Here is a 9,601-nt window from a genome sequence, read left to right as displayed (position 1 = left end):
AGGTGTGAGGTTTCTCTGTAAGCTTTTCAATTCATTCATGATCTGGTGGACGCAACCCATGATGGAAACAAGGAGGGTTTTCCGAGGCATTTGCTCGCATGCTAGGCATCTCATGTAGATGTAGTGCCCAATCTCGTCGATCCTTCCTCGAATGTTGTCCCTTTCAACGAACAACTGCCTTATTTGTCGGTTCTTCAATCCTAGTGTTTGCGCATTGTTGGCAAGTTGATCCTGGAACATCTCCATTTGCCTTTCCATTCTGGTCATCGCATCGTAACAGCGCCTTCGTCGGCTTGGGCATCTCGTGTTTGCTTGAAGATCCGCTCTTGAAGAGTGGAGTTCATTTCCCTTAATGTCCCGATGCTCAGTTCATAATCCCTTATGACTTGTTGCAGGCGCTGCCTCCGGGCCATTGTACCTTTTGCCCACTTGGTCCGTAATCTTGCTGTGCTAGCCTTGGATCTTTCCAAATCTTCCTGGCATTCCACAACCTGATTTCTTAACCCTACTATCAACCTTTTATCCGCTCGGCTTCTCAGTTGGTTGTCGGCCTCTCTCTTCATCTTCCTGATCTGAGTTTTGAGGATCTCGCCTTCTCTGATTAATCTGTTCTTTTCTCCCTTATGGGCAGCGAACTGTAATTGGCTTTCAAACTTCATATCCTGAATTTGTTGTTTTAGTTTGCCTGTTTTGGCAAGGTATTCCCGCTCTTTGGACAACCAGCCCCACTGCTCTTGTGAGGACCTGGCAAATTCTTGCAGGTGAGGTCTTCTAGCCTGCCTTCCAGATGACGTTTCCCCTTTGTACCAAGCCTGATACCCGGGCGAAACTTCCCCTTTTGCCCGATTCACTACACAAGTATTTGCTTCTAAGTATTGACATTGGCTCCAAATTTGGCTAACCCTTGCTTCAAAAAACTGGCCATCGGGACTGATCTCAATCACCTGGGCGCTTAGATCCTCGTCTTTTGGCATTATTTGACACCTCCCAAGTTGCCTTAAGACCCGATGCGGCGCATATGGTTGAATGATCTTAAGTCTCATTAAGAGAAAATAGGACCTGGCTGCTGGCATGTATATGACTTCGTCGATCGGTAACCATCCCAGCGTCCACTGTATTTGACTGGCGTTGAGGGCACGGAAATATGAGGTCCATGACGAGACTCCTTCCGGCAGGTAGGCCTCATTAACTCTGGTATAGAACTCCTCTATGCAGGTCTTTTCAGCGGATCCATGGCTCAGAAACTGGGCTCAGTGACATAGGTGTCCAGTCATCCACATTTGCAACAACAAGTTGCAACCTTCGAAAAAGTTTCCTCCGGCCTTGCAGGACGTGAGAGCCCGGAACATATCAGATACAATCATGGGCGCCAGCGTGCTATCTTTCTGTGTGAGCAAAGTACTGACAACCCCTGCTATCTTTATGTCGATATTCCCGTCTTTTCTTGGGAATACTAAGAGTCCTAAGAAAGTTATCATGAAAGCAATCCGTCTATGTTCATCCCACTTTCGACGGTTACTTTTGCTGCACAACTGGTTTTCTGGCTTGTCGAATCCTCCTATGTGACCATATCTTTGGTATATGAAACTCATAGTGCAAAAACCTTTTGCCAAGTCAGGGTTATGAATTGTTCTACCTATCTTCAATGAGTCCAGAAACCGGTGTATTACCACAGCTCTTGGAGCAACCAGGTATTTATGCCGCAATGGAGCCTCAGCACTACCGATATACCCTGCTATTTCTTCTAAAGTTGGGGTAAGTTTAAAGTCCGAGAAGCGGAAGACGTTGTGCGCAGGATCCCAGTGAGGGATTAGTGCCCTTATGATATCTCCCCGTGGCCTGATATCCAACAAACTCGTGAGTCCTTTCAGATATTTCTTGATTTCGTCATGCCCTTCTTTGCCTAAATCATTCCACCAGAGCCGCAATTGGAGGGGAATTTTATTCATGATTGAAAAGGGTTCATTTGGAGTCGTGCTCATTCTGCACATTTATTAATAAGATTTTAACAAACGAAACTTATTTTGATAAAAACAAAAAAACATATGCTCACTTTTCTCAAAAGGATTTCTGAACACGACCTCTCAGCACTTCATGAACGAAGATTTTTAAGGTTGTGTGATTTTAAAAAAACAACAAGAGGTGGCCGTTTGTACAAAGGCAGCCTTCCGGAGTTCCTTTTGGGAACATTTGGCTATTTTGATATAAGCGGCGTCACCCGACCCTATGACAGAGAAATATACTTTGGCGTTTTTGCTACTTTATCAATTTTCAAAAATGGGAGGTTGGACCCGATGGGGGTTGCCTACGTATCTCACACCCTATGAGAATCAAACCGGCGTAGTTCGCCCAACGCAAACTAAACTTGTAGACAAGGTTTTTTCTTAAAAAGACTACAACAGATTCATTTTTTTTTCTCAGATTTCGGCAGAGTTTGGATACTACTCGGACATTGGTTTTATTCAAAAGTAGTTATCTCCCTACAATGCTATTTTTCCCCTTTTTATTTTCAGAAATTCTTGATTCCAAAAACCGGTCAGCATGCAAGTTTAAAACAGACAAATGCGTATAACATATGAGATGCAGCAGGATGGTCTTTTTCCCATTTCAGGTTGCTAGTCCTAGATGAACTCAACCCCTGTGTTGAGCCCCCTAAGTCAAATGCAACATGATGAAAATAAGCGTTCCTACTAGGGATCCGGCATGAAGTTACGTTATTCTATGTTCAAAAACCTGGGTCTTTGTTCTAGACAGTGCACCCGAGCGGACAACTCGAGCTGAGGAAGGAGCTCCTTTCCGGGAACCAAAAGGCCAGTCGGCTTAGAAACTTTCCGAGCCTCTTTTATTTAGGGTATGACACTAACAGAATAGGGAGTCTCAACCAGTAAGCACATCCCCGGAGGTAAGAAGAGAAAGGTTTCGGCACAATTTAATACAGTTCAGATAATATCAAATCGGTAAAAGCAGCATTTAGCACATTAGGCTCAAAATATGTAAAAATCAAATAAAGCCAAATATAACAATTTATCTAAGCTCGAATTTCTAACCCTGAACCAGTGGATCTGGGTCTAATCCCCAGCAGAGTCGCCAGAGCTGTCACACCTCCTCTTTCCGTACTCGCGAGGGCGTAGGGAGTTTTTCCAATTAAAGGACAATCGAAACGGGATTTATTTATTTATTTCAGAGTCGCCACTTGGGAGATTTAGGGTGTCCCAAGTCACCAATTTTAATCCCGAATCGAGGAAAAGAATGACTTCATATTATAGTCTGCGCACCAGAAATCCGGATAAGGAATTCTGTTAACCCGGGAGAAGGTGTTAGGCATTCCCGAGTTCCGTGGTTCTAGCACGGTCGCTCAACTGTTATATTCGGCTTGATTAATCTGATTTTATACAAATATGAACTGATGTGCAAATTTTAACTTTTTACTGCTTTCATAATTATTATTTTTTTTATAGGACTTGCAACGTTGTGAAAACATATCTCGAACCACGTTACATCAATGCACCCGTGGTTATTTCCATATCTCGACTCGGTTGAGATTTGGATTTAGGTCATATAAATATGCACCCGAGTTAAGAAAAATAAATTATTAAAGGCGTGCCTAAAGCAACTAGCGTATTGTTATTTTGGGGAAGGCCGTAAAATTCGCTAAACGGCCTGTCCCGAATTCTAAGTATTTTAACGTATATACATTTAGAGGGCCCCGCAGCTTGTGCATTTTTTGTTCGTCGAGGCTCGTCTCATTCATTATTTAAAAAGGAATTTGCAACGTCATGGAAATGCATCTCAGACCACGTCACAATCAATGTACCCGTAATTAGAGACACATTTCGATTTCGTTGAGATTTGGATTTGGGTCACATAAATGTGCACCCGAGTTTAAGGAGATAACATTATTAAATACGCGCCTAAAGTGACTAGCGTATCATTATTTTGGGAAGGCCATGGAATTTTGCTAAACAGTCCATCCCGAAGTCTAAGCAATTTTGAAACAAATATTTACTGGGGGCCCCGCGATTTTGTATTTTTCGGCGAGGCTCATCTCATTTTTACTTTTAAGGATAAACATACAGCAACTACATTTTTTCTATTAGGTTTGTCTCTAAAAACAAAAGAAAATACCTCGATTAATTATATGCTGAAAAGGTGTAACTTATTAGTTATTAGTTTACGGCTGACATAAATGAGAAATTGCAGCAGAGTTTGTACAAAGAGGGATTGCTTTCGTTCTATATTCTATTATTTAACAACACTGAAACATGAGATTGACGCACAATAATATCGAAGCAGATATTTTTTAGATGAAGAAATTAGACGTATGCAACCTTATTTATTGACGGGCATGCATATGAGGTTTAGTTAATGATTCCTTACATACTTGACACTAAAAAGAACGAAACAACTGAAACCGAACCTATCTAACTTAGTGTGATATTGCTATATATTTGACTACACAATTTTTTCCTTTTTGTTATAACCCAGATTGCCTAGTATGCCTTTGAAATATACATTATCTACTGATGAGTTAAGGTGAAGCAAATGTGATTACTGCATTCATTTCAACAGACCCTATGTGAAACCATTGTTGGCCGAGTATCAGTACTATCCAGCTAGCTTCTTTCTGACTAACATACAACGATAGATTACCAGACCAAACTCCTTATGGAATGAAAACTATTTTATTACATAGTTTGAAAACCAAACTTTACATGTTAAATACACAAATATTCTAAACTACAAACAGCAGAATAATGGTAACTATGCTAATGTTTGGACTGCAATACTTCTTATGCTCTTATTCAGCTCCAAACTCATCATTACGTCAGTGAATTTAGAATGTGTACCTAGATGTTTGGACAATAAGAAGGAGAAGAAGAAAAGTATCAGCAGCAGGCAACCAAACAGCAACAATACAGCAACAACAACCAGCAGCAGTTTCAACAACGAGGAAACCCACAGGTGGTCGAGCACCAAGCAAACAATCCCAGACACAGAGTAGTAAAACAGCCGAGAAAACCAGAATATTCAATGCAATAGCAACAGCAGTTCAATAGTCACAAAAGCTCGGCAAATAACCAACAACAACCTCAAATGGCACTAAGACCAGAACCAGCTAACAGCATATAGAAGTCCAGAATAGTAGTAATCCCGCAAAGAAAATCAGAATATCCTAATGGAGTGGTAGCAGCCCAATTAGAGTAACTGACTTGGCCAAGACAGCCTGACCAACTTAATTTCTTATGCAGTTTCAGACAGTGTTTAGTTACAGTGTTCTGAAATTTCTTTATGTTTTTCCTCTGAAGACTAAAAAATGTCCAGCCCCTTCTTAGCTAAAAATAGCTCTATTTATAATCTGAAAGAGAACCCCTGAGGTCTGCCTAGAATTTCACAGCCCCCAGGTCTGCCCATCCCCTTCATTTCCCATGCCTAAGCATCTTCTTGATGCAAGTTATTTGGTTCCCCATGCCTGGCCTATTGCTCTAATCAAGAGTCATGGGTTCATTTAAGTATTCATTTTAAACTCCCATGCTCTTATGTTTTGTCCCCACTAATACTAGATTAATAGTATTTTTGATTAAACAATTGATAGCTCATTAATCCTGAACATTTAATCAGTCTTTGCCTAAACGAAATTACCCAACAGACCCATGATCATTACTGCCTTGCCCTGCTTCAACAGCAGGAAATTTGAACTTCTGAGAGTTCAGTTTGCAGCTGCCCTAGACTGAATTTTTAGTTGTTTGTAATGCAGTTACAAACTACTTTCAAACAATGTCAAGCATCCAATTAACAACAACAGGTTCGTTCACTCATGTGAAATTGTATGAATTAGAATATTTGAACATTCAGTCATAGGAAACTAATCGACGACGTTTATCAAGTCGACTATACTAATTATAACAAGGAATAATCAGTCGATTAAATAAACAACACGTACAGGGTCCCAAATGGCTTCAGACAACTTTGCACAACACTGGGAGGCCATATGAATTATCTATGCGACGACTAATCTAATCGAACATGTATATCACAAAACGTATTCAAACATGCACAGAAAACAATCAACCAAATAAAAGGTCTTATGAAAATGGGGAACAAATTGAAAAACACATATCAGAAATACCAAGTAAACCAAACAAACATGCTGACACACTAAAACAACATTTTAAACCAAAAGAAAAGAGAAAGAAAACTTACCGGGAAAGCTCAACAAAGGACGACCCAGGTCTGAACTAGGTTTGACCATTTGAGGCCGAACAAACTTTAATCGGGGTGTTCTCGACCGAGAACACCTTGATTAAGGTCTATTAGACCTCAACCCTTTATTAAAACTGGCCGGATTCCCCAGGTTCTTGTGCTCTAGGGTTTGAATCTTCAGATTTGGGATTTGAGGATTTGTGGGTAGATTCGGACCAAACCAAGCTTGGTTTGGTCACGAGGGAGGTCAGGGTAGTGGCTGGTATGAATCCGGGGTGGGTTGGTGTAGATCGGGGTTCTGCTCGAACCTTCAAATGAAGATTCGAGACGTTCGGGGAAGATTCGAGGTAAGCTGAGTATGGATTTGGAGAGGGGGGTCATGGTGGTTCAGGGGTGTTAGACTCAGGGCCAACAGCACCGTTGCCGCCGGCTTTCAGGCGAAGGGGTGGGGTGGCGGCTAGGGTTTCCATGGGAACCTGCCTCTGAGCTTCAGAAGACGAAGAGGGGTCTGGCTATGGTGGGCTGGGGTGAAGGATCGAGGTTTTTATACGGGGGAGGGGATTGATCCTGGGCCGTTCGATCTGATGAGATCAATGGCCAGGATCCCCTGGCTGATGCAGAACGGCGTCGTTCCACTTAATAGGGGATCGGGTTGGTCCGGGATCAACGGATCGAACTGGGTTTCATTGGGTCGGGTTAGGGAATGGGTAAGGGAGATGGGATGAGGGCCGTCAGATCGACCTGGTTTGAACGGCTGAGATGAACCGCCCTGAAACGACGTAGTTTTGGGGTTGAACTACGTCGTTTTGGTGGCCTGGGGATGGGTTGTTAGGCTGGCTGACTTGGGCTGCTTCTGGGCCTCAAAATTTTTAAAACAAATAGGCCCAATCCGATTTTCTAAATAATTTGCACTCTTTTCTTTTGTTTTCTAATTTTAAAACACAACTAAATTAAAATGAATTTAAAACACCCATTAATCAACACTTAGCACAATTATCACACACATATTAGAATATTTCAAATAGGTAAAATCACACCCTAGCGACAAAAATAGAATAAAAGATGCATATTTTTGTGAATTTCCTTTTAATACCCGAATTATGGTTTAATTACACATGACATGCATATTTTGTATTTTGTTTGATAAGATTAAATGAAAAAATGGACAGAACCACAAATGACTACCAGCACATGTCACATAAAATCGAAAATTGTACAACGAGACCATTTGTCATTATTTTTGCTTTCTTTTGGAGTGATTGTCCGTGAAGCAAAAATCACGTGCTTACACTCTCAATAAACCCTTTAGGTTTGAATCAATGCGGTGAAACCACCCATTGTTTCAAAACTTAGTTAGGGAGTCTTTCCAGCCTGATTCTTCTCTAATTTCATCCACCATTTTGTTCAAGGAAAATGCTCTCAAATGGAATAAACATACCTTTGGTAATATCTTCCACAAGAAGAAAAGGTTACTTGCAAGGATAGCAAAGATTAAAAATCCCCTTATTATCCTTTTAACACCTCCATGCAAACCCTTGAGAGCACCTCATTGAGGAGCTTAGCTCAATCCTAAGGAATGAGGAAGATTTCTGGAAAATGAAGTCTAGAATAAGTTGGCTCTCATATGGGGATACCAACACAAAATTCTTCCACACTTCTACCCTCAATAGAAGGAGGAGGAACAAAATCCTATCTCTCAAAGATGACTCAGGACAGTGGATGTTTGAGCCTGGGGAAATAAAGCAATCAATTTCAAAATTCTTTCAAGAGCTTTACACAACATCCCTTCCCCAGTCATAGAATGGCCTATCCTTTTCTGAAATCCAGGGGCAATGCTTCTTCAAATTCAACAAACAACAATTGGGATGCCTCTTAGGGATAGTGAAATTAAATGTGCTATGTCCTTCAATCCCTTCAAAGCCCCTGGCCCTGATGGTCTTCACCCTTTCTTCTATCAAAAATACTGGGACATAGTAGGTAAGGATATCATTCAATTCTGCAAAAATTGTTCCTCCACATCAACAATGAATCCAGTCATCAATGAAACCCTCATATGCCTCATTCCCAAATGCCCCCAAGCCTCAATGATAAAAAATTACAAACCCATAAGCTTATGCAATCTTGTCTACAAGACAGTGAGAAAAATCATTATCAATAGAATCAAGCCTTACTTCCCTCACATCATTAGCCCTAGTCAGGATAGCTTCCTCTCCAACAGGAAAGCCTCAGACAATGCTATCATTGTCCAAGAATACATCATACACTTTGGGAAAATGAAGGGCAAATCTAACTGATTCTAAAGATTGATCAGGAAAAGGCTTTTGACATACTAGAATGGTCTTTCATTAAGCAAACCCTTCATGCTTTCAAATTTTCAAATACCATCACCAATCTCATCATGTCATGTGTCAGTTCCTCCACCATCTCTGTCATTGTTAATGGAGAGCAAACAAACCCTTTCATACCTATTAGGGGCATCAGACAGGGTGACCCTCTTTCCCCCTACCTGTTTATCCTGTGTATGGAAAGACTTTCCAGAGACATTGACAAAAATGTTCTCCAGGGTGAGTGGCTCCCCATTAGCATTAGCAGAAGTAGCCCTAAGATATCTCATCTATTCTTTGCTGATGATCTAACCCTTTTTGCAACAGCTAACCAAGCCAGTTATAACACAATCAAGAGTACTCTCAACTCTTTCAACATGGCATCTAGGCAAAAGATCAACTTTACCAAGTCTAAAGTCTATGTTTCAGTGCAAATTGTCAACCTCAACAAATAGAACTCATCTCAAACACTCTTGCCATAAAAGCTTCATTAAACTTTAAAAAATACCTGGGCTTCCCAATCTTCCACAAAAGACCAACTCACAATGATTTCCAGTTCATCATTTACAATATCCATTCTAAAATGGTTGGATGGAAAACAAGCATGCTGAACATGACTGGGAGAACCACTTTGGCAAAAGCATCCATGAACTCCATCCCAAATCATGTAATGCAATACATTAAGCTGCCTGCAAAAACAACCAATGAGATTGACAAAATACAAAGGAATTTCATATGGGGTACTACTCCCATTAAAAGAAAGATGCACCTTGTCTCCTGGGAAACAGTCACTATGCCTAAGGATAAGGGGGACTAGGGATTCAGAAAGCTGAATTGAAAAACAGAGCCCTTCACTTAGGGCTTGCTTGGAGGCAATACCAGAATCCATTAGCCCTATGGGCAAAAACTCTGATTGCAAAGCACTGCAACTGGAGTAACCCCCTAAAAAGTTAAGTCCAACACATGGCAATGCATTCTAAAGGGATGAGAAACTTGTATGAAAGCAAAAAGATGGGTAGTGCATTCAGGGAACAGGGTCAGCTTCTTCAATAACCCTTGGATAAATAATCTTCTAG

The sequence above is a fragment of the Nicotiana tabacum genome, chromosome 6 (assembly GCF_000715075.1).
Source record: "Nicotiana tabacum cultivar K326 chromosome 6, ASM71507v2, whole genome shotgun sequence".
NCBI classification, from domain to species: domain Eukaryota; kingdom Viridiplantae; phylum Streptophyta; class Magnoliopsida; order Solanales; family Solanaceae; genus Nicotiana; species Nicotiana tabacum.
This window is presented reverse-complemented; position numbering follows the sequence as displayed.